General features: G+C 41.0%; 1 protein-coding gene across 3 annotated transcripts in view; it reads right to left on the bottom strand.

Moving 5' to 3' along the window:
• The window catches only part of FSHR (follicle stimulating hormone receptor), a 174226-nt gene that overhangs the window by 29780 nt on the left and 125290 nt on the right, over nt 1-19156 (bottom strand). The window lies entirely within an intron of this gene.

Raw genomic sequence — 19156 nt, 5'->3', positions numbered from 1 at the left:
CCACCTCTCCTGCTACAGGATAATGCACTTTGCCTTTCACGAACAGATGACCCTGCAGCTCTCAAGCTCATTGTCCTAAACATCATTAGTGCTTTTGTTAATCTTCAACAGTGTTGGTGGGTTTTTGTTTTTTTCTTAAATTAACAGGGTCTGCTTGCTTGTGTTGCACTGGACTATGTGCCATCCTTCTAATAAAACCTCCATCCCATTCAAGAGAGGAAGCCAGAGACAGTGCCTGGCTTCAGGAAGCTTGTAAGTGAATTGAGTGAAGACTAGCACAGTTGAAACACTCAGAATAGTCTACTGCTAAATGGTATGCTCTTGATTGCGGGTGACTTAAGAATTCAGAGAAGGGGAGAGCAATGTGGGCTAGACTGGCAGGAAGGACTGCTTGTAGGAAGAGGAACAAACCCAATATCTTACAATGGTTAGAGGCTCCTGGCCTGAGCTAAGTAGTAAGTATGCATCGCTGGACTGCAGGAGGAGTGTGGGAGGTGAGAAGCAGAGGAAGATAGAAATGAAAGGGAGGGAGGAGGCAGTATTTCAAGAAACTGTAAAGATAGGCAGAGAAGTGTGTGATTGATGAGCAAGCATTGGAAGCCACTTTAGGGTGCTGAAAGGGGAAGCAAGAAGACCGGAGGGTTCCCTGAACAGAGGTGGCCCATGTTCTCACTGGCTCATCACCTCAGGACTTTATAGTAGTGATAAGGTCAAACTAGTCTGGTGCTTATTGAAAACCTACTATGGTGGTAAATACTTAACCTACTGGACTGAGAAAAGTCAGGCAAAAGGACAAGGTATCCCTACTCATACATGCCAACTAAGAGTACAATTCTTTATTTCTATTCCACCCCAAATCCACCATGGCATGGAATGATCAATTCTGAGATGGTGTGAACTAGTTCTCTCTTAGTCTAAGACTTGAGGCAGACACAGAGTTCCTGACATGGCTTAAGTAGACCACTGAGATGCTTTGGGCAAATTTTCTTTTTTCTTTTTTTGTCCTTTTTGAGACCGGTTGCACCACGCTCAGCCAGTGAGCGCTGTGAGCGCACCGGTCATCCCTATATAGGATCCGAACATGCGGTGGGAGCGCTGCTGCGCTCCCAGAGCCGTACTCTCCCGAGTGTGCCATGGGCTTGGCCCTGGGCAAATTTTCTTTTTTCTTTTTTTGTCCTTTTTGAGACCGGTTGCACCACGCTCAGCCAGTGAGCGCTGTGAGCGCACCGGTCATCCCTATATAGGATCCGAACATGCGGTGGGAGCGCTGCTGCGCTCCCAGAGCCGTACTCTCCCGAGTGTGCCATGGGCTTGGCCCTGGGCAAATTTTCTTAATGGAGGGGATGCTGCCCGTTGTGTGTCTAATTTATCATTTTGCCAAAGCACATTTCCTAGTAGCCAAGATTGAAGGTTTGAACTTGAACTCATTTCTCTACCTTGTAATTGGTTTCCTATGATATATGATTCGTTTGCATTTAAGACATTTGAGTCTTTTATTTTTTTACATCTTTAATTACATTTTTTAAGTCTCCTATATTAAGTTGAAGTTGACTCCTTTCTCCTGATCATTCTGGGAGAAGTTAGGCCAGTGATGGATAAGAATAGGGAGACAGGCTGAGCTTAATTATATACTCATACAGTTGAATCTCATTATTCACAGTAGTTATGTTCTATGATGTCACCTCAAACACTGAATTAGTGAATCATTGCCCATAGGGGAAATTCAGGGCTCAATTCCTATAAGCCTTTGGTCAGAGCAGTTTTGTTATGGTTTGATTAATACATGACCTTGTTTTATGTATTTATGTACTTCTGTTTAAAGACACCTTATTTAATATATATTGTTGATTCATTCACACTGAGCTCATGGCCAATAGCACTATAACTCATGTCTGAAGGAAACTTATCTAACACAACTATTTTCTCCCCAAGGCACATCATGGCCTTCTTGAGCTTTAGGAACACTAGACAGCGCTTCAGCACTACGCTTTGGGGCCATGTTAAACAGCAAAATCACCAACAAAAAGCACAAACCTGGAAAAACACAGTACTAAATAGACCATACAAAGGACACTTGTTTACAGTATGAGAGCTGAAGCAAGAAGGTAGAGCGTTGCCTTGTTCACCTCAGTTGGGAACATATGTCAGGTGACAAATTTTTCACCTCTCTGCACATGCCCACTTCTGAGAATAATGCAAAAGAGCCTCAGTATTGATTTTGGTTTGCAAATACATTTTAGCAAGTAGGCAAATTAGCGAATACAGAATTTAGAAATAATGAGAATCAACTGTGTATGAAAAGACTCCTTACTTTATGAGGCTTGCTGATGTTGAGATTTCTATTCACTACAGGTCCTCATTAACTGGGAATTTGCATATCTATATTCAACATGATAAAAGATGCTAACACATGCTTTCTGACTCATTAAATAAAGATTTGGCTAGGTGTAATATCGCAGAATGTTGGAGTCAGATGGCAGAATGTGCAAGTGTCTGTGGTGTAACAAAAAGAGCCTTAGACTGAAGGTTAGAGACCCTGGAATCTAGTTCCCTCCCCCTAGCTAGCTGAATAACACGGAGCAGTTCACTTGCCTTTTCAGTCTCAGTTTCTCTCCCTGTAAAATGGTTTTGTGTAAAGAATTACATGAGATGGTAGGAGAGCCTGGTTTCCTGCCTTCCCAATTGCATGTCTTCTGAACTGGGACTATTTCACTCTCATGTTTAACTGGGACTTTTTGTCTTGGTCTCCATGGAAGCCAGATTCCTTAGCAATGGGGGGAATTTAATAAGCCCAAGGGCAGCTCCTAGAGGTCAGCCCTATAGACCTGGCTGCAGATTTTGTTTTGATCTAATATCTGAATTTAGCAATCAGCCTCTGTTTTGGGGATAGGACATGTAGCATAGCTTCAAGTGTAGTGGTTCTGGTGCCAGATAATCTGGGTTCAAGTCCTGGCTGTATCACTTTTTCAGATGTGTGAATTTAGGGGTTAAAGTCTCTAGGACTCATATCCGTCATCTTTTACTCAGGGAAATGATAAGATTTACCTTTTAGAAAAACGTAGCACCATGTCCAGGCACTGCTGCTGCTGTGGTCATGCTCCAGCCTCATATTCCAGTTGCCATAACTGAGACCCTGTCTGAATTCCTAGTTCCACTAGGACATGGGTCATGTCTCACGTTTCCCCAGTTCTCTTGGGTGCTAACATGCTATCTCCATGTCCCAACCCTGTTGTCCCTATGGGACCTCCATGATGCCTGAGTAAGCTGGTCTGTTATTTCCTACCTGAGGATCCTTGAGCCCTACTGCAACCACTGGAAGCCACAGCTGAGTTTCCCAGATTCCTCCTGCGCACTTGCTCTAATTGCCCCCTGCTACCTTCTGACAAACCTGCCTGGATCAACCTAAATACCCGTCTGAATCTGTTTATTCTTTGGGTCCTGGCTTTCTCTAGTCAGGATTATACTATCACTTAGAGGTTTGTTGGTCATTTCAAATAAATTACTACAAAAAGCTGACAAAATTAAAGATGACTTACACGTTTATTACAAAAAGACAGGTGATCCAAATTTGTTGACTTTGATGACAAATGGCTGTCAGAAGTAATTGTATGAAGCAGGTATTTTCAAATTAGACACATTTGATTTGTCTCTTGAAGGGAAAGAAGATGTATCAATAATGAGGAGAAATACAACAGCATTTGAAAGAAATCTATGCTGTAGAGAGAGCATTCAGAAAAGAAAACACGTATGGAATGGTTACTTTATTGCTGAAAATGATGTAAGTATGCCATCATGTATGAAAACTCTCATATTGCATATTTTAAAAATAAGGAAATACAATTTTCTAACCAGTTTAAGTTTGTTCACAATGTTTGAATGCTTTAATTAAAAATATAAAAATGCAACATCTTCCAAGTAGTTTGTAAGAACATCTGATTGACATTAGGGAAGAAAATTTACTAGCTGAATTTCATAAAAATATTTGCATAAAAGGAGTACAGGTTTAAACACTAAGTATGATGACTCAGGGAGTGTATGAGGCTCTTCTTCCATGAAATCTTCCAATTATAGTGAAATTTTGTTCTCAGCTTTGGCAGCCATTAGAATCCAGTATTGCTATGACCTGGGAATTGTTTTTCTCAGTGTTAAACTAAGGATTAAAGAATAATAAAGCACATCCTAAGACATTGCCTTCTCCAAATATGTATATTTAGTGAGAGCAAAATGGGCTTTTTGTACCATGTAAAATGATTATAAGAGATAATGAAAACATAGGAGCGTATTATTTATTCATCTTTATTTCATCCTTTAAAATATTATTTTTGTATATGTTTTGTAGTGCACACAGTATGGCAGTGATATGTGTATCTACTTTGTAAATAAACTTATTTTTGGACATATGCTCAATTTTTGTGTATGTGTATTTTTTTTGTTCACAGGGTGAGGAAACAAGACTGCAGTGTCAATGTATAGGATATTTTGCTTGGAAAGAGAAGCCTGTGATACTGAAGAGCTGCCAGGTGGAAATGGCAATAGATTTGTGCTGTTTTGGAAAGTAGATATAGGATTATATAGGATTCATAATAATAATGGTCAACATTTATTGAACACTTCCTTTGTACCAGGTACCGCACTGAGCACTTACCATTGATTATTTTATTTATTTCTCTCTACTACCTTAGGAGACAGGTATCATTACCATCCTTACATTAAAGTTGAGGATGCTTGGCTGAGAGAGGTCCAGTCACTTTCTCAAAGCCACATAAGGAGAAGCAGAGCTGGATAATGAACCCAGATCTTCTGAATCTAAAGTTTGTGTTTTTACCATTATCTGGCTCACCATAATGACATATCCTAATCCATTATGAGAGTTGCCAACAGAAGAATGGATTGTACTGCTAAGCACTTGGCTCCCTACCTCTGGAAATGTGCCCAGGTAACTGTGTGGAAGTGTTTATCTATGACGAGGGACATGGACTCTGTGACCTCTAAGATGCTTTCCAACTTAGAAACTGAGCATTTCTCTAGAAACACCATTTCCAGAGGATATAAATGCTTTGTTTGCAAAGGAAGGGCTACAATGGTCAAGTAAGTTTGAGCAATGCTGGGTTAATAAGGGTAAGCAGTTTCTTTTCTGCAGGATTCTCAGTCTTTACTATGATATTATTCAATATAGATGTCCAAGAGAAGGAAGTAGTATGCTGGCTTTCCCCAAACATATTGATCTTGGACATCCCCTATATTTGTAGAATATCTTCTGGGTTTAATGTTTCCTAGTTCAACCATGGAAGCCCTGCTGGAAACTAGTTTCTTTTACTGTAGACTGATTCTCTAAAAATGTAATTGCTCTTAGGACATGGTTGGCAAACTCTCTCTTAGGCAGGGTGTTCCATGAGTCAGCACCCTCCATTCCTCTACCATGATGTAAATCACAAAGTTTATAGTACAGAAAATCAGAACTGCATTGGTGAAAGGGCAGACTGTATCAAGTGAACTTTGATTCACTTTCTACTGGCAATTTTGGACATTTTAGGATGGACCCCTCTAGATTGTGACCAGGAATGGTAAGGGAAGAGGCTGCATAACCCACCTAGAATTGTGTACAACCTCAGTCACAGGATCAGATTCCTATTCCTAGCCCAGCAATTAACCTCTACTTATGTACTTGTTGGGGTAAAAAAGAAATCACAGCAAACTGAGTCAAAAGGGAAATTAACTGAGAAGTCTTTGATAAAACAGGCCTGACCTGAATGAAATAAGTGAATTAATTAAAGTAACTTTTGACTGGCTACCATGCCTCTCTCACTATTGATGTTGTTTGTCCTTTAAATGTGGAGCATGCTATAGGGCACCTTTGTGGCGGGGGCAGAGCTAGTGTAACAGAATGTCACAGTCAGAGTTTCCCCTGAGACACTAAGGTATATGCGAGATGCTACATACCAGGTTTCTGGAAACCAGTATTATAATTCTTTCATGTTAGGTATGAAAACAGCATGAAGAATTAAATTTGGGGAGAGGCCTTGTGAGAAGGGATTCTGGAGACATCTGTGAATTTGCCCTTCCTGTCCCCTCACCATGGAAAGGGTGGGGGCTGCTTGCTGCTTTCCTTAGGTTGAAAGAAGGAATTTAAAAAGACCATATGGCAAGTTTCATAGCTGTCACCTCCAGCTTGGGAACACAGTGACCAATGTCTTACTTTGGCCTAAGTGAGAAGCTGGCTAAAGTGGCAATAGACCAGGTGACTGCTATTTGGGAAGTAACTGAACTCCCAGGAACTGATTATGCAGGTCACAATTTTGACCCAGATTTCTTTCCTAAGGAGAAAAGACGTGAAAACAACCTTGCCTGATTATTTGCGTGGCTTGTAGGACTGACAAAGTTATTTCATGTTATCTCATTTGACTTTACAGTGGGCTTCTAAGGTGAGTATAATCATGATTCCCACTTTACAGATAAGCAATGCAAGGCTCACAGAGGGAAAATGACTTGCCTAGATTTCTAGACTTGAATCAGAAAGAATAATAGTTAATACTTGTCTATTATATTACCACATGCTGGCACCATCATAAATGCCTTACGTGTATTAAAGTCATTAATCCTTCCACCTATTAGGAAGGTAGTATTATTAGCTCTATTTTGTAGACAAGGAGACTGAAGCTTAGAGAGTTTAAGTTAACTTGTCTGATAGGAAGTGGAAGAAATGGAACCTGAACGCAGGCGCTCTGGCTGCTGTGGCTCTCAGTGATGTTCCTGCCATAACACCACACTGACTGCATAAGAACTTTTAAAACCTAAAGATTTGTCCAGATTAGCTTCACAGCTAACAGTATTGCCAAGTGGCAGCCTTTTGGGACCTTCCTGGATGCCTATGTAAGAATAACTTTAATCAAACTACCAATTTGTGGCAAGCAGTTACTTTTAAATTACATAAGGGAGTCACAAAAGAGTTAATATTTTAAACAGTTTGCACATCCTTCTGCATAACTCATTTCTAATATCAATTATTTAGAAAGCTGTTTCTCAGGTACACTTCAGCTTAGCTCAAGTAGATGATCACAAATTCCAAGTGGCAAACACGTTAATAAGGTATCAATACTGTGCCGAGAACACTGGGCATATGCATGTTGGCTTCATGCACATCCTATGCCTCCCTAGCTGTGGCGTGCTGGAAGGCAGCATGAACTGGGTTCAGGTCAGACATTCCTGGCTTCAGTTCTCAATTCTATCTATTAGATAATCTCTAAGTTTCAAAATTCTCCTAGTCCTCCTCTGTAGATTGAGAAGAATACCTACCTCTCTGTTTTGGAATATTGGAAGATGAGGTAAGTTGTATGAACAGAATGCCTATCTCAGACTGCCATGTGGTGGATGCTCAATAAGTATCAGTTTCCCTGGTTCTCCCACCCCAAAATGATTTCTTAATTCTGTTTTGTGAACTTGGGCAATTCAGTCAGCAGGTCTGAACCTCAAGCTTCCCACCTGTAAATGGAGCCATCAGTAAATGTTTCCCATGGCTTTTGTAAGACTGATTGAATTAATACAAAATGAAAGTGCTTTCTAAGTTATGATTCCTGTTACCCACTCCCGAATCACCCAGCAATGGCTCATACAACTAGCAGTGCTCGTGCTTGTTCATGGCTTTTATCTTTCAAAGGGCTCCTGTGCCCTGTCTCATCTTGTCCTTCACTTCCCTTCTTTACAACCACCTTTTGCAGTTATTTTTCTCCCCATTTTTCTTGAGGTCCAGGGAGATCTTGCTACTTGCTGACAAGTTCTCACAAGCAGGATCAGGGCTGGAACCTGGGTCTTCAGCGCTTCTGTGAAGAGGAGAGCTTTTCTTGGTGTTTTGCTGAGTGCACCTGAATCCATGTGTGCCCATAGTTGGTCCCTTGTCCAGAGAGACCATGAAGGTTAACTTCGTGAGGGACGTTGCCTAGTTGCTTCCCTCATGTGTCCTGTAAACATCTCACTCTCTCTTCCTAATACTGTTATTTTTGAATCCTAAAGAGATGAGGGAAGAAATCACCGCCTCTTGAACTAGTCATTATTTGTTGGTTGTTCTCTGTGGGTGAGCTCATGATTAATCTGCAACAGAACATTCTTTGTGATGTCTGCTGGAGATGAAAATATTCTTCTTCAGAGCATTTGTCACTTTGGTGTTCATACTTGGTAACACCCCAAGAATTTCTCTAAAAGCAACAGCTGTACTTCTCTCACTACCCAGACAGAAACGTTCCAACCCAGGCACACATTCTTATTAAGGGCCTACTGTGTGCAGACCCTGCACTCTGTGGGGGCTTAGAGAGGAAATGGACACAACCCTTGCTCTGGATTAGATGTCAATGGAATCTAGTGGTGACATCTCTATCACTTCAGTGCTCCCTGGTCCTGAGCCAGCTGATCTGGCTGATTAATGGGTCCCCTACATGCGTTCCTCCTGCAGCTGTGCCCTTGGGAGGACAGCATCCTTCCCAGAAGGACAAGTCAGGACTTTGGGAGCAGCTGGGACATTTGGATAAAACACACCTGTTCCAGGAGCTTACAGCCTAAGGACGCATGAAAGATGGAATAGGTGAGCTGACTGAAGGTGTGGAAGCAGGGACTAGATGGATCTCCCTCTGTAGTAAGTGTTATAGACTGAGGAGAGAACTTGCTGCCAGAAGTCTGGATCACAGCCATATTTCTCCAAAAGAAAAAACGAGTAGTCTTTTCTCCTCTCCCCTCTTCTTTTCTCTTCTTTCTTCTCTTCAATGGGGATATAGTGATGAAGAGAATCTGGCTCCCACCCTGGAGTCATACAGAATCTGGTTGAGTTTACTTGGGTGACACTGTCCATGTTCTGCTTACCACTGCTGCCCACTGCCCTGCCCAGCCTCTCTGCCTTATCCCTAAGGAGATGGTAGCTCTTAACTGGCTCCCACCCTGGAGTCATACAGAATCTGGTTGAGTTTACTTGGGTGACACTGTCCATGTCCTGCTTACCACTGCTGCCCACTGCCCTGCCCAGCCTCTCTGCCTTATCCCTAAGGAGATGGTAGCTCTTAACGTGTGGCCTCTCCCAGGGATAATTGCAAATCTGAAAGGATCTGTAAGGACAAAAATACCCTTTAAACTTTCCAACACCTCCCACCACCAGCAGATTTAGAATGAGAGGGAGCAGTTTATTTTCCATGGGATTGGGGCTTGCTTGGTGCCCCTTCAGATTCCACTTTTTAAGCTGTCTGTCATTCTGCCTGTGTCTGAGGCATGCTCCGCCAAGGATTTGTCCCTCCCAGGTCAGCATCGATGGCTGCTGGGTGCTATCCGCCTCTTAAACCCTATGCCCACATCCAGTGCCTCTTAGGCTTTGCTGAGGTGGTTAGCAGGGATATGTTCTGTGACTTTTTTTTAGCTCCAGGACTTAAGCTTTAGCTATACTTAATTCATGAGTAATTTAAAGCTGGTCTGAGTTTCTTAATGCACCTGAAGGATCTCAGTATTTAAAGGGTCTGCTTGAATCCTGGGGAAGAGGAGCCAGGTCTGGTAAGTGAAGTGATCTGCAAGATGTGGGATTTTCTCATCTTGCAGAGGGACTTCCCCCTTCTACACAAAGCCCTTCACACTGGGCCTGAATATGCTGAACTCAGGACAGGCAGTGACAGTGGGAGCCCCAGATTCTTGAATGTCACAGCTCAGAAACTAAGCACTTGAGGGCTAGAAGAGACCTTAGAGGATGCAGAGTTCATTCTCCTCATTTGACTAGCCTCTTAATGCATATTTTGTTATTTCCACTATGCTGAAGGAGAAAGTGAGAGCTAGAGGGATAAATATATCACTGTCTGATGAGAAAGAAATCAGGGCTGAGCTTCACTCAGCTCATCTGAGACTTGTTTCTCATTGAATTCTCTCTAGACTTGTCCTTCTATCTGGTTTCTGGTGATGAGAGACAGGTCTTATTTCATAATGAGGTGTGGATACACCTACCTCATAGGAAGATGTATCCTGCGAAAATAAAATTGCACAGAATCTGCAAGTGGGTGGAGGAGGTGGTCACCTCTGTGCTGTTTGAGTGGATCTTATAGAACGTTTCTCTCTCTCTTGGGAGCCCTATGTCTGGAGGCCATCATTATCAACTCTGAAATTTAGCTTTACCTTTTCCAGGTTCCTTTTTTAAAAAGGCAAATTCTCCTAAAAAGAAGAATATCAGGACCTGAACATACTTGTGTGAATTGATGGGTCAAATGATTTCCTTGCTGACAAAAAGGACTAGGGCTTCTTGCAGGAGAAAGTATACTGAATGGGTTACAGGGGCAGAAAAGGAAGGAAAGGTCAGAGCCTGAAAATGTCACCATCTTTACAACCAAGAAGAGGTCCTTGCCCTTCTGGAACTGACATGCTCAGGCTGAAATCTCCTTTTGAACATCAATATTCCAGAAAGAAAACCTGGCCACATTTTCCTAGAATTGTAGGCAAAGGCTCTGCCAGATAGATTTCTGACTAAAAAAAAGCAACCGTGTAATCTCCATTGTGCCCCCAAATCCTCGTAGTCATGGCAACATCCTTACATTCTCACAACACTGACAGCCAGGGAGAGGAGGCTAATAATTTCTTCCAAATAATCACAGACCCTATGTAAGAGGACTGGATTCTTGATGAATGCTGTCTGCAGGATAACCATACCTGGCAGGAGCTTAGGGGAGGCATTGGGAACAGGAGGCTTTGGGGGTTACTGGAGGTGAGTGGGCAAAAGTCACTACAGTCACTTGACTCCATTTCTGACCTAGAGGTAATCATGTGCCACTGATTGTTTTAGTATTGTGTCCTCCATTGAATCATGTCTTTCTGTTCTTCCAGGTGCCACCATTACTGTACACCTGGGCAACTGTACTGGGCAACTGCTTCTTAGCAGATCTCCCTTGAGTATGGTCTGCACCCTGCTGGTCAATCTGTAGTCCAAATCATCATCGTCACGTCACTCTGCTGCTAAGAATCTCTTACAGCTTATTCTTTCCTACAGTATTAGGCCTAAACTCCCCTGCCTTAATTTCCCCCCCAATCTTACCCAACCCGATCCATCTAAATCTATTCATCCTCCTCCCAGTGTATGCCCTCTTTTTAGTTGGGACTCAGCTTCTCCCCTATCCTCTGCCTACTCTATGGTCCCTTCACATTCTATGCATTTAACTCACTTCTCTTTTTCACAGGAAATTTCTTTCTGTCTTTCTGAATCATATTTATTCCTCAAATTCCAGCTATGTTTCCCCTCCTCCTAAGGCTGAGTGCTGGTCTGGGTTAGTGCTCTCATCCAGACCAGTGCCACAGAGCTGTACAGATGTTATTTTCAGTGGTTAATGGATGAGAGTCTTTTCTCCCCAAAGGGCCAAGCTCTTTGAAATAGGAATTGTTCATAGATGTCTCCCGTATCTTGGACGACACCTTCTCCTCTATCCGTTCTCAACCAATCTTTCTAAAACATTACTCTCTACTTTCCTTGCTTTATTTTTCTTTGTAGCACTATCACCACCTGACATTGTCCGATGTCTTCTCAGCTACAATGTAAGCTCAATGAAGGCAGAAGCTTCATCTATCCTGTCATATTTTGTACACCCAATACCACAACAAAGTCTGGGATGTAGTGTATTCTCAAAAAATCATTGTTGAATAATTGACTGACTGAGTTCTTACTGACTGGCCAGTTGACATCCAAAATGATGGAAAAGAAATGGGGAGGCACCAATCCTCTCTGCCATGTACGTGGCTGCCATAACTTCTAAAAGTGAACCCTATTATGGCTCTTTTTCCAGCCACCATGGAGAGGTGAGCATGGCTTGGCACCAAAGTATCAGAGTTATCCGTTCTATAGAGGCATTGCATGTTCCTATCAGAAGAGCCCTATAACCAGAGACTAAAGAAAAGTTAGCTTCTTTCTCCTGTGAAAGGTTCTTACTTTTCGTGCCCTGCCTACCGCATGAGTGACTGTGAGGTTCGAATGCAATAAAGTATGATAAAAAAAAAGTGTTAAATTATAAATCAACATAAAAATGGGAAGCATATCCCAACTGCTGTTTATGTGAAGACCCAGAACTAATTTGAGTAGGAATGGAAGAGGAGCTTGTGAACCACTCATGCCGAACATAAACATTAAAAGATAGGGTTGAAAGCCTTCTATTAGAATTCTGCAGGATAATGTAGTTTCGCTTGTTGGAAGGATTCTGGATATGTCAGAGGTTCTGTAAGAAGGATGCCTTTGTGCTTTGAGAAACACAAATGATCTGTTTCCATATCTGAATGCTGATTGGTGGGTTCTACTCAAAAGAAGCAGTTAAAGAAGTCTTCCAAACCACCACCACCACTGTGATCATCATCAAATCAGAAACATTTATTGTTATTGTGCCCCGGTGATATACTAGAGTCTTTATAATCAGTCTCTCACTTAATCCTACAGCAACCTTAAAAGGTTGCTATTGTTATTATTTTTCTTTTTTAAGCAGAGGATAGAACTGGGGCACAAAGAGATGAAGTCCCTTGGGGTACAAAGACATGGGCACCTTTAGCTAGAAAATGACAGGGTCAAGAATCTAATAAGAATTGCTAACATTTATTGAGAATTTTCTAAATGTCATTCTTCTAAAGACTTTGTTTTAACTCATTTAATGCAATTCAATGATGCAGGCAATGTTAACACTTTTATTTTACAGAAAGGAAAACAGACTTAGAAAAGTTAAGCCAATTACATGAGGTTACATGGTAACAAGGGAGGGAGCTGAGCCCTGAGCCCAGACAGGCAGCACGGGAGCCCATATGCTTCCTGGTACTGGGAGCTGCCTCTTGAGTCCCTGCTCCCTGTGCCTTTGCCATGCGACCTCCAACAAATGGTTCAGCTTTTATAATCAGAGAAGCTACTTTCATTACTCTTACCAAACCAAATGAAAGACAGGAACACAGAGAAAGAGAGCAACTTAGCGGAGGGCTTGGGAAGGAACAGCCTGAATTGCTGAAGCGAGTTCCAGTGAAGAATGTCCTGGAATTGTCCCCAACTGGAGAAGAGCAGACAGTATTGCAGCCATTAACAGGCATCCTAAGGAGGTCTAACAGGCATGCATCTGAGGGGAAGATGGTTGTCAGTGGGGGTTGGGGCTGGGGCCCACACAGCTGTGTGAAAGGTTTACTAAAATGGAATTATGGTTTATTGAGAGCAAAGAGCAACAACCAGCTGCCTGAGCATTACATTGACAGGATGCAAAGGCAGGACAATATTGTGTAAACCTTATTTACAGATCAATAGATAATCATTCAGACACAAAAGGTCAGCCCCAGGAAGGGAGAGCAGTAAAGAAAGAAATATTGCCTGTAAATACAATATTGACTTAAAAAAAAATCCACCCTGATGAATCCTTTGATGCATATTCTTCTAGTTAGAGAACATTTCTTTATTCATGAGTTTTTTTCCTAACCACTTCAAGTTCCCCAGTGAAGCACGAAGGCATCGATGAAGAAGGGCTGATTTCTAGTTGTCTTGGATTCTGAGCAGCATGAAATGGCACTAACAGGGAGAACTTCAGAACATTATTTCTAAGCATGTGCTGCAGCAATCAGAATGCTCACATCAAATAGCAACTCACCCCTAGCCCTTGTAATCTCCTACTTTGGTGGCTGTGATGATAAACATTTATTCTGGCTTAAGAAAAAAAAAAACTCAACAACTCAATCCTAATGGTCTCCACTGGGTACCTTCATCCATTTTGTTTTTTTCTTTGCCTTGAAGTAAGTAGTTCATTGTCCCAAAGAATATCTGAAATCGGTGCCATCTACTTCTACCTGGTTGCTGGATCATGAAGCTGTTTTGATTGTTGTTCAGAGACAAATAAGCATGGAAGGAGATGTGCTGTGGACTGAACTGAACTGTGTCCTTCCTCCACACCCCAAATTCATATGTTGAAGCCCTAAATGCTATTGTAACTATATTTGAAGATAGGACTTTTTAGGAGGTAATTAAATTTAAATGAGGTCTTAAGAGTGGGGCTCTAATCCAATAGGATTAGTGTCCTTGTAAGAAGAGACACCAGAGATGTGATCTTGTTGGCTCCTTTTCTCTCTCTCTTTCTCTTTCTTTCTCTATCTCTCTCTTCAGACACAGGGAGAAGGCAGCCTATCTGCAAGCCAAGAAGAGAGATCTCACCAGGAACCAAATTGTCCGGTATCTTGATTTGGACTTCCCAGCCTCCAGAACTGTCAGAAATAAATTTCCATTATTTAAACCATCTGGTCTATTGTATTTTGTTATGGCAATCCATGCTGACTAATACAAGATGGAAGCTTAACTGGGTTTTATTCTCCTGATATAATCTTTCAGATTAGAGGGCGAACTGTGAATTTAGGTGATTCCTCTTAGCCGTTTGAGAAATGTTTCCAAGGGCTACAGTCCAAGCGCTGAATAGATGTATTGCTGGTAAAAGTACCTTTGAAGGGCAGAGTTGCTCCCATTCCCAGGGTCACCTTGCACCACATGCTAGGGAGGAGTGCACAGCTTGGAAAGCTCCTCTCTGAGCAAGAGGTCAAAAGACTTAAGACAGATAACTCTTAGTCTCAACTTCCTGATCAGGGATCTACATGTCACTGGAGGTGATGAGATTTTGTACTGTGTAAAATTATATAACTGGTATAGACTGAATGTTTGTGTCCCCCATACCCCCAGATTCATATGTTAAAATTCTAATGTCCAATGTGATGGTACTTAGAGGTAGGGCCTTTGGGAGGTAATTAGAGTTAGACGAGGTCATAAAGGTAGAATCTCATGATGGGATGAATGCCCTTATAAAGAGAGGTGGAGATATGAGCTCTTTCTCTCTTTGTAAGTACATACACCAAGGCAAGGCCATGTGAGCATATAGGGAGGATACAATGACTGTCTGAAAACCAGGAAGAGGGCCCTCTCCAAGAACCAACCATGCTGATACCCTGATCTTAGACTTTCAGTCTCCAGAACCATGAGAAATAAATCTTTGTTGTTCCCAAGTTATGGTATTCTTGTACAGAAGCCTGAACTAAGACAATAACTTTTTTTTTTTCAGAGCAATCAAGGAGAATCCTTTGGCAATGACACAATCCCTCCCAACCTTTACTAGTTCTTTTCTTTCCCTAGGTAGAGAGCAGGTTTAAAATGCTCTGAGAACAATAACCTTCTTTGAGAAAAGGACGTGGCTGGAATTGGCTACTTCCAGCTTTGTGCAAACTTGATACAGGAGCCAGGTGGAACTGAGGACTACTCAACACTTCAGTGAGACAGGACACAAAGCAGAAGCTGGGCTTAATGACAGATGACACAGAGTTCAGCCTTTTCCAGGGCCAAAGGCATAGCTTTGTTTCCTTGGTTCTGCCAAAGACTCTCTCTCCCCTTCCTCCTGGGAGTGTCTGGGGCTGTGCTTTCCATGCCCACATCTTTAAGAGCTCCTCCCCTGCCTCATCCTTGAGAGGGAGGGCTGAGGGTCCTCATTAATAATAATGAATGGTGCCGGCTACAAAGCATGGACCAGTAACAGGGTCAAATTCTGGATTCTTTGGTTTCAAACTTTGTAATGATTTCTCGTTCCTCATTTACCCACTTCCAGTCCACCATTCTCAAACACACTATTATTGTCATGGGCTATGAAACGTGTGTGAGGGGTTGGTTTTCTTCTTGGGTCTATCCTCTGCAACGGTTCTTTGTATGAACCATATGTGATACTTTGTGAGTGAGGGTGCCCTTGGGGGTTCTTTTCCATGTCCTAGAGTGCTTTAGTCTGTTACTGAAGGCTCTGTGGCCCCCATATTCCACTCAGGTGTTTTCTAAGAGGGGAAGGTGAGGAGGAAGGGAGGGATGGGAGTTGGAAAGAAAAGAGGAAGAGAAGAAGGAATGAAGAAAACCAACTGGGTAACAGCACTAATTTTATATTTGTACAGTTTTTTATAATTTTTATACTAAAAAACAATTTGCAAAGTGTTTTTCACAGGCATAATCTTATTTGGTTTTTACAAACACCCAATTTACAGATAAGGAAACTGAAGTTTAGAGAAAGTAATTGTCTATCTAGCTAATAAATGTCAGTGTCCTATCTGGATTCCAGTACTTCTGACTTTATATATAGTTTTTTTCTTTTCTGTATTGCTCCATTAAATGCAGAGACATGTTCCAACCTCCTCTTTTTGAGCCTATGCCAAAAACTCTAGGGAAAAGCCAGAAGTCTTAGTGGTCACCATAACTCTCTATTCACCAGTTATTGGAATTTTCCTGAGGATAGACTGGTACAGTTTGATTAGTTGACCAAAAACAATCATTCTACATTACATATATTAATGTTTTTTAGAACTTGGTAGTTTATAAAATATTTTCATATATAAATCTTACTTGAGGCTCATATAAGCCATGTGCATCTCAGAAGTCTGGTGATTGGCCCAAGATTTCTCAACTGGTAAATGATGGAGTCAGGATGAAGCACTAGATTTTCCTATTCTAAGTCTCATGCTGTTTCTTTTACCACATATGTCCTCCACTGTTATGAACCTAGACAGGTTAGCTTCTGCAGACAGCATAGCAAAGTGTCTGTCTATAAACGGACTCAGAAAGTTTAACTGCAGAGTCCAAATTCTTATCTGTTATCTTGTGGGGCCCCAGCATAACACTCAGAGCTCTGTCAAATCTTCAGCTAATTCAAAAGCCATTTGAGTGAAAGAAGCAGTGTTTTTGCTGATAGGGACAGGCCCAAAGGAGGGAGCTCTAATACTGTGAATCTCTTTGCTGATTAAAAATACTATATCTGTGATCATATACATAGTAAACCCTAAAGACTGTACCAAAAAATTACTAGAATAAATAAATTCAGTATAGTGGCAGAATACAAAATCAAGACATAAAAATCAATATCCTTCCTATATTCCAATAATTAACTAGCTGAAGAAGAAATAAGAAAGTAATCCCATTCACAATAGCTACCAAAAAAATGAAATACTTAGTAATAAATTAACTAAGGAGGTGAAAGACCTCTATAATGAAAACTATAAATCACTGGTGAAAAAAAATGAAGAGGACACAAATAATTGGAAAGATATACCATGTTCACAGAAGAATTAACATCATCAAAATGTCCACATTACCTGAAGCAATCTACACATTCAACACAATTCCTATCAAAATACCAATGACATTCTTCACAGAAATAAAGAAAGATTTTAAAGTTTGTATGGAATCACAAAAGACCCCATATAACTAAAGGAGTCTTGAAAAAAAAGAACAAAGTTGGAGGCATCACACTTCCTGACTTCAAAATATACTATGAAGGTATAGTAACTAAAACAACATGGCACTCATATAAAAAAAAGACAAATAGACCAATGGAACAGAACAGAGAGCCCAGAAATAAATCCATACACTTACATCCAACTGATTTTCAACAAAAGTGCCAAGAATATACAGTGGAGAAGGGACAACCTCTTCAATAAATGGTACCAGGCACTCATATAAAAAAAAGACAAATAGACCAATGGAACAGAACAGAGAGCCCAGAAATAAACCCATACCCTTACATCCAACTGATTTTCAACAAAAGTGCCAAGAATATACAGTGGAGAAGGGACAACCTCTTCAATAAATGGTACCAGGAAAATTGGATATCCACATGGAAAAGGTTGAAACTAAACCCCCATGTCTCATTATACACAATATCAACTCAAAATGGATTAAAGATCTAAATTTAAGACCAGAAACCATGAAACTATCAGAAAAAAACATAGGAGAAACACTACATGAAATGGGAGTGGGCAGTGCTTTTTTGAGCAAGACTACAAAAGCACAGGCAACTAATACAAAAAATACACAAATTGGACTACATAAAACTAAAAAGCTTCTGTACACCACCACACTACCACCAAAGTGAAGGAAAACTTACAGAATGGGAGAAAGTGTTTGCAAACTACACATTAGACAAGGAGCCAGAATATATAAGGAACTCCAACAACTCAAAAGCAAAAAAAAAAAAAAAAAAAAAAAACCCAAAAAAAAAATGGGCATATGACCTGAACAGACATTTCTCAAAAGAAGACATACAAATGGCCAACAGGCACATGAAAAAATGCTGAACATCACTAAACATTAGGGAAACGAAAATTAAAACCACAGTAAGATATCATCTCACCCAGGTTAGAATGGCACTTATCAACAAGACAGAAAATAAATGCTGGCGAGGTTGTGGAGAAACAGGAACACTCCTACATTGTTGGTGGGGATCTAAATTGGCACAGCCATTGTGGAAAGTAGGATGAAGCTTTCTTAAAGAACTAAAAATAGATCTAGTTTATGACCCAGCTATCCCAATATTGGGTATATATCCAGAGGAAATGAAATCAATATATCAAAAAAGCACCTGCATTCCCATGTTCATTGCAACACTATTCACATACAGCCAGGAGATGGAGTCAATCTAAATGCCCGTGGGATGAATGGATAAAAAAACCTGGTATATATACACAATAGAATACTATTCAGCTATGAAAAAAGATGGTATCCTATTATTTGCAACAATGTGGATGGAACTAGAAACCATCATGTTAAGTGAAATAAGTCAGGCACAGAGACAAATACCTCATGATATATCACTAATCTCTTCAGTCTAAAAACAAAGAAGAACAGAGGGGTTCTCATAGAAGTATATAGTAGAATAAAGGTTACCAGGGGTGGGGAGAGGAGGCAGTGGGGAGGAAAAGTGGTGGACCAAGGGGTACAAAGATAGTAGAATAAAGGTTACCAGGGGTGGGGAGAGGAGGCAGTGGGGAGGAAAAGTGGTGGACTAAGGGCTACAAAGCTATGCTATCTACCCTAAGTGAATCATTGTGCAGTATATGCACATACTGAAACAACACACCGTACCATACAAATATGTACAAGTAAGTGTTAAAATTAAAGAAAAAAACCAAACAAACCATGTCTGTTGTTAACCAACACTTACAAATAAAATCCTATAATCTATGAAAGGAAAAATGCCTATATACAGAACAACAGAGACAATGTCTTTGAGGTCAAGGTCACAGCTAAATGCTACCAGAGATTTTGGCTGGAGCTCATTAACACTCAATTATGACTGAGTTCTGTAAGAGGTCCATGAGACGGTCCCATTAATGCAAACGGCATTTCTTATGTCTGTTTTTG

The sequence above is a fragment of the Galeopterus variegatus genome, unplaced genomic scaffold (genome assembly GCF_000696425.1).
Source record: "Galeopterus variegatus unplaced genomic scaffold, G_variegatus-3.0.2 Scaffold3157, whole genome shotgun sequence".
Taxonomy (NCBI): Eukaryota; Metazoa; Chordata; class Mammalia; order Dermoptera; family Cynocephalidae; genus Galeopterus; species Galeopterus variegatus.
The sequence above is the reverse complement of the archived record's forward strand: the minus strand, read 5'-3'. Positions and strand labels throughout refer to the sequence as shown.